The sequence below is a fragment of the Haliaeetus albicilla genome, chromosome 6 (assembly GCF_947461875.1).
Source record: "Haliaeetus albicilla chromosome 6, bHalAlb1.1, whole genome shotgun sequence".
NCBI classification, from domain to species: Eukaryota; Metazoa; Chordata; class Aves; order Accipitriformes; family Accipitridae; genus Haliaeetus; species Haliaeetus albicilla.
Genome location: NC_091488.1, coordinates 31,161,851 through 31,168,350, shown reverse-complemented (window position 1 = coordinate 31,168,350; position 6,500 = coordinate 31,161,851). Strand labels below are relative to the sequence as shown.

The following is a 6,500-nucleotide window of genomic DNA, read 5'->3' as shown; positions in this document are numbered from 1 at the left end:
GCTGGTGAGAAGAATGGACAGCCAAGCTATTAGACTCACAAGCAGAAAGTGTCTGTGCTGCCTGAGCCTTTCTAAGGAGTTTCATCATTTGCAAGGAAACAAGAAGAAAATAAAACAAGTAACTGAGAAGCATTTAAAACTCTGCTTAATGCAAAGCCATATCCCTTTTTCAGAGGGCTCTCTGCTAACCAAGAGTTTAACCTGCTTCCAGGGAGCATATAGGAAGAACTCACCTCTCCTTTCAATGGTGCAGTAGTAGTCTCTAGAAAGTCAGGCGCTGAGAGGAACTGAGCCCGCAGAGCTATGCACACAAGCTTTGAACAACTCAGTAACCACTTTTTAGATGAAAGGAAGAAGAGCCCACCTCAAAAATTCTCTTCCTTCTTCTCCTCATTAGCTTAACTAAAAGTGTGAATGCAAAGCTACAGTTTTCTCCGAGGCCTAGGGCAATAATGCATCTTGTACTGGCAAGTGGTAGAAGATCTTGGTTTATATGTTCCTTTTAATTTATCTGGGTTAGACGCTTATAAGAGGGTCAAAGTGAGTGCATGATCTCAGGAAGGGACTAAGAAACTGGGTCTTAAACTTGGTAGTTTTAATGTAAATGCAACAATCTTGGATTTATTTAAGGTATTCTTACAGCTTTTAGAAGGTTTCTCTAATTTCTGTCCGAGAGATTACCTTGGTAAACAAATCAGCCAAAGAAGCACACAGAGGAGTGCAGCATCCTAGTTCATTACAGTTCATAGGCGTTTACTTAATTTTAAGTACATTCTTGAGTTGCATTGATTTCAATGAGATTTAATAGCCTGGAAGTTAAGCACCCTACATTGCCAGCTAGGCCAGCTTTGCTGGGGGAATTCTGAGGCAGACAGCAGCTACTTCTCAATCGCCTCTGCTGTGAGGGATGCCACATGTAAGTCACATGATGGTGTTCTGGCAATGGAAAATATTTTATTTGCACTTATTTGGAATCTGTGTCATCTGGACGGGTATAACTTAATTTGCACTTTGTTCTAGTAAGTAGTGTTTCAACCCCAAATGTATGCTGTGAGAGTCTTTTTGTCAGTTGCTCAGGACTGTTGGACTCTCAGTAGTCCCTGAGGCTGGGATCCTGCAAAGACTTGGTCATGTGAGTAACTCAATATAGTTACGGCTTGGGGCCGTTCGTCCGCGTAAAGGTCCCTCTGTGTACAAATGTCATAGATGGGAAAAGGTTGTAGATTGTTGAAGCTCCTGTCTTTTCTACCAGGAGCCAACATGGTTGCTCAGAAACTTCTGGGATGACAGAGGTTACTAGCCAGCTGGACACATGGATGCTGGGGGACCTCTCACCCCAGAAGGCTGCGACATGCTGCCACGTGGTGTGGTTGCCAGTGCCAGCACCCAGTTCCTGGGACGTGCTGTCCCGTGGTGGGGTTAGGTAGCTGTGCTGCTGTGAGATCTCCCAGCTCTAAAGCTTGAGGCTTTAGAAAAAGGCTGCTTAAGCAATATTGCCAGTGTGGAGAGAATCCCAGGCACACGTCTCATCATAAAGCCAGCTAGTTTTGCTGTGGGGTAGAACCACATCAGCCTGTACTGTACATTCTTCACAGGGGGAAGAGAAATCAGGACTTGAATCTGCTCTGAAGGCCAAGATCTCTAGAGCTTTCCCTGAAAGTCAACTTCAAAGGAAGAAACAGTAAAAGGATTCGAGGAAAAAGAGACATGTACTTGGATGGTGGTGAGCGAAACTGAAAAGTAAACAGCCTGAGTTAGGGGAGGATTCTCAGATGGTGCTTATTGCTCCCAGCCAGCTTGTTCTCTTCTGTGATGGTCTGAAAGCATTTCAAGACATGACCTCCTGGGTAAAATTAAGAACTTAATTGCACAAATTTATGAGTAATGGTTCTTCCTACCAATTTTGTGATGTGTGTTCGCTGGATTCTGAAGCCTTCTGTGAACAATGCAAATTTCAGCAAATGGAGGAGGCAGGAGGACACTGCAGGCCCAAGCAGATTAGAAGGGTACATTTTATATTAGAAGACCAAATATCCACATGCTAAGCGTGCGTGTGCATGGGCACACACGTGCATAGAATAAAATTATATTTCTTTTGTTGGCAAGAGCTCACAAGCTAGACTAACGCCCAGCAACGTTGTGGTGCACGGCACGCAGGGAAGGTGCCTTCCGAGGGGCTTCCCTTTCCAAAGTGTGCCATGAGGTTGACTCCAGCAGTGCGAGGGAAGCAGGCAGCCCTGCCCCTTCATGCCGCACCTTCTGTGTGGCTGCATAAAGGCAAATAGGCTCACAGGGATGCATTAGGCACCTCTACTTGTTGGCCTCGTGTCCTGAGTATTTATTACAGGAAAGCTTGGAAAAGGTTTGTATCCAGTTTTGCTTTCTGGAAGGGTGAAGCAATTTCCAATTCAAATCTCCTTAATTGTGTTTCTGGACACCTGGGTTTCCTGGTAAAACGCCGTCTGCCCGACTTTTTCTGGCAGCCCCCCCCTGCCCAGAAGAGGTGACAGCCTGCAGAGGAAACAGGTGTGCGCCTGAGTCACCTACAGCCTCAAAGGCAAGGACGTGAGTGCCCTGGCTTCTCTGCGGCAGCCAGCCGAGGCCATGCAGAGAGCCACGCTGGCTCTCCAGGTGGCCACGAGCAGTGCTCATGTTTAAAGCTATGAGGAGTGAGGAGGAGGCTAGGAAATTCTCTGAGCGCTGAAGCCCTGCCAATGGCCTAACATAGGCCTTTCCCCACCTAACTTCCCATTTAATTCCATTTAAATTCTCTCCCCTTGCTCCTCATACATAGTGCGATGCGCTCCGCTCCGCTCCTAACTGCCGACTGCTCTGTATAAATCCAGGCACTGCATTCTCACTGGGTCCTTTGCACGCTGTAGCTTCTTGTTTTTAACGCTAGCAGAGGCAAAGATGAAGTGTGATCATGGCACACCTAGCAGGAAACTACACGCAAAACTGCTAGCCTGTACCGAGATGTTTCATTTGTGGGTTGCTGTTTTTTTCATCTCTCTGATTTGGTGATTGACAGATGATATCAAAGTGGGCTTGCACTGTGTTAAGACCCGTGTATGAGCTCCTGCAGAAAGCTGGTGATAAAATCTGGCCAGTAAGTGATGTCAGACAGGATTGTGTTTGTTCGCTGATGTTTATTGTTTTCCTTAAGATGGTGGAAAAGGAAGAGATATTTAAACTTGATTGAAACAAGTTGAAGTAGCTATAAATTCATTGGTTTTGAGCTGTATTCAAATACGGATTTTGGCTTCTTGATGAGAAAACTGAAATTCATTTTCCTTAAAAACTAGCCCCTACCCCCAATTGAGATGTGATGAAAATAGCTATTAAAATAATAAGCAATTTTTTTTTCCTGGTTGGGGATGATGGGTTTTGGCTTTCTGTGTGTATGAGAAACAGAGATGCCTAAGCAATGCACATTAGTAGGATAGATGGTTTTTGCATGTGATACCCACATGGTATGATGTGGGGGCTTCCTATAATTATCCTATGTCTGTTGAAGGAGAAAAGTAAATTGGTTCTTTCAGACCAAGAAGAACCCAAGACTGAATTTTTGACAATGCACTCAGTATTTAGGAGTGTTGTCACCAAACCAGGGACACCACAGGATATTCCCACTGAAAAAGCACTTCAGAATATGAACTGCAGTGGTTAAAAGCCATGCAAGATTGCTCACAAGAAGCAGAGAATAGGGAAATGGGAAGCCTTGATGTTGTTTGCTGTTCCCACACTCTTTCCCCACTTTTCTCTCAGGCCAGCTTTGTGAAGAACCACGTTTCCCTCTCAGGGAAAGTAACAATTTAACACAGCAGGGAAGAAAGAGGTTTTGCAATGTACTGCATGAAATGGTGCAGTATCACTCAACTAACATCTGGTAAAACACTCTTAAATAGCCTCATCTTCCTGCATCAGCATTTCTAACATCAATAATTCTATTGGTAATAATCAGTGAGGTCTGAGATTTGTTGGAGGAGGATGGATGGCTGCATTTGGGGAGAAAATCTAAAGGGCTTTGAAGTATACTGATAGAAAAATGCTGAGGCAACATCACAATTACTGAGCTGAGAAATCTGCACTGATTTGCAGTTCCCAAATTGTTTGGAAAACGTGAGGAACGCTGCCTTGAGAGTAGTTGCTGGTGCTTTAATGCCATTGGATTCCTAAGATCTGGAGAACTCCCCAAGCACCACAATCCAGGATAAATCTAAACCTGACTTAAATGTTTCTCCTGGAGCTCCTGTGGCTGCCCATACTGGTCACAGGAGGTGCTGTCTTTTGTGCTCCCTATAGCCCCATCCCAAAAACCTTTGAGAGGAGTTCTTCTCCCATTCCTATCTCATAGGTCTGGGCAAATCCAAGCCAGTCTTCCAGTCAAATTCTTTCCAGTCAAGGGGACAAAACTTTCCTTCCACCCGAGCAATCCTTTTCATTTTTCCTCCTCTGCTCAGAACTGTGTGATCATCCTTACATTTAAAAAGATACCTTCAGAAATCACTTCATATAGTTAAAAAGAATTATTTTCCACTCTGAAAAGTCGACCCACACAGAAACTCCAGCACAGGAATAATACAAGATTATCTTTCAGCTACTGAATTGATGTGAAATAGTAGCCTGCAGCTGTGTAAGCAAATAGACCAGCATTACAGGAATCCACACAGAGGTCAATGGTGATCTGTGGAGTGGTATCTGGCCTGCTTTGTGCAGGCAGTCTGCTTGGTGGTGAACTGGATGGGAGCTCACTTTTTGTTTCCAAGGGCAACAAAGCTGTGAGATGGTTGAACTATGAGAAAAGAAGATGGAGCTGAAGAAACTTAATGTGATGCCAACATTAATATTATCTGGCCTTGGTAATGGCCAGAGATCTCCAAAGATGGAAATATCTGGGCCTCCTGCTTCCTTTAGTCTTCTGCTGTTACCTCCTGTCCAAGTTGCTGAACCCAGCTGGTGATGGTCAGAAATGCCCTGCAGCGTTTCCAGTTGTTGGAACAGGTGGTGACATAGTAAGTGTGGTTAATATGGAGAAATTCATTCTGGAGCGGGTTGTAAGCTGCAGTGAAAGACAATGTGGACATAGCAGAGAAAACCCACCACTTGCATACCTTAAGCTGTCTTAAAGCCCTCTGAGCTCTGGGACTGTTTGAGGCTGCTTGTGTTACATGGAGCAGCCTCCAAATTGCTCTATCTGATAATAGGCTGCCCTTCGAACTATAACACTCCTCAGCTTTGCCACAATCCAGGCTAGACTCCTAGTCTGTCTCGTACTGGTAGTAAAGATGAACTGCTGGGGAAACTAGGGTCAAAAAGGAAGGCTGGTCTCAGCTGAAGTTAAAGAGCAAGAATTTCAAAGCTCCTGATGTCCCTTCGCATCTGAATTATGCTATGATTATAAGTTGCTGGGAGCAGATGGTCTGTAGCATGTTGAGGTCATTGCAGCAGCTTCTATACAGGTAAATCATATCAGTGCACAGGATTTCTTCAGCATATCAAGAGAAGTAGTAAAAAGAGAAATTATTAATCTTATTTTTCAAAAATTCCTTAGATGAAGCTATTAAGGAGTCCAAGTGGCCTTGGTTTGAGGAGGAGTCTTTGTTATAGATCATGAAAAAGTAAAAAAAAGGAAATTACTGAAATGGTTTGCCAGTCTTAACACAGGAAAAAAAAAAGGATAAGTCCCAAAGCATATTAAAATATATGGTAGTGACGTGGATAGGGACAAGAACACGACCAAATTCATGACTAGCACAAATGTATCTATCTACCTATGTATGTATCTGGTGAGTAATATTATACATCGGCACATAAGCCCCAAGGCATCAATAACATTCCTAATTTGGGGGTTAGATTGCTCACTGAGGAAGAGTCTTCTATGTTTAAAAACACATGTTATTTGCTTTTCTAGGTGCAGGTCTGTCAGAGTAGCTTTTTTGTTTTGGTTGCCTGAGTTTTCTCAGTTAGCAAAGTGTATCAGCACTTATTTTCATGGCCAGCTTTTCTCAACAAGAAAGACTCCTAAAAAATGGATACCTACATTCTGGATTTGTTTTCTTCCTTCTGGAAGATTGTGCCCTGATTGGGGACTCCCTTGGCAGAGGATACTTTGTCCACAGGTTTCATATAGACTATCCTTGCCTGTAAGTTCCTGTTGCAGTTACGGAACAATTGTTGAAGTGCTTCATAGATTGACATCTTTCTTTTCATGTGCCAGGGCATTTCCGAGACAGTCCTGAAAAGCCATTTCTCCTGCTCTGTGAGACACCATGCCCTGAGTCCTGTGGGGGGTTGTAGCACGTAGACCATGCCACTGAGCTCAAGGAGAGAGGAGCTGTCACTTAAATTGCAACCTGCTGCATTTAGTGGATTGCTTTTTGGGCTGTGGAGCAATGGGTAAGACGATGGATTCCTCAACTCCTGACTGCCCAAATATGTGGAAAAGGACATAACTGACATCTTTGCTAAGCTTGTGAGCTGATGCAGTAGCTACTTTG

General features: G+C 44.0%; 1 protein-coding gene across 3 annotated transcripts in view; it reads left to right on the top strand.

Moving 5' to 3' along the window:
- Positions 1 to 6,500, top strand: part of GJA8 (gap junction protein alpha 8) — a 55,466-nt gene that overhangs the window by 9,089 nt on the left and 39,877 nt on the right. For all 3 annotated transcript variants that reach the window (XM_069785411.1, XM_069785410.1, XM_069785412.1), the window contains one exon: positions 1,596 to 1,723. The gene's annotated coding sequence lies outside the window, so the exon portion shown is untranslated. The remainder of the gene's footprint in view (positions 1 to 1,595; positions 1,724 to 6,500) is intronic.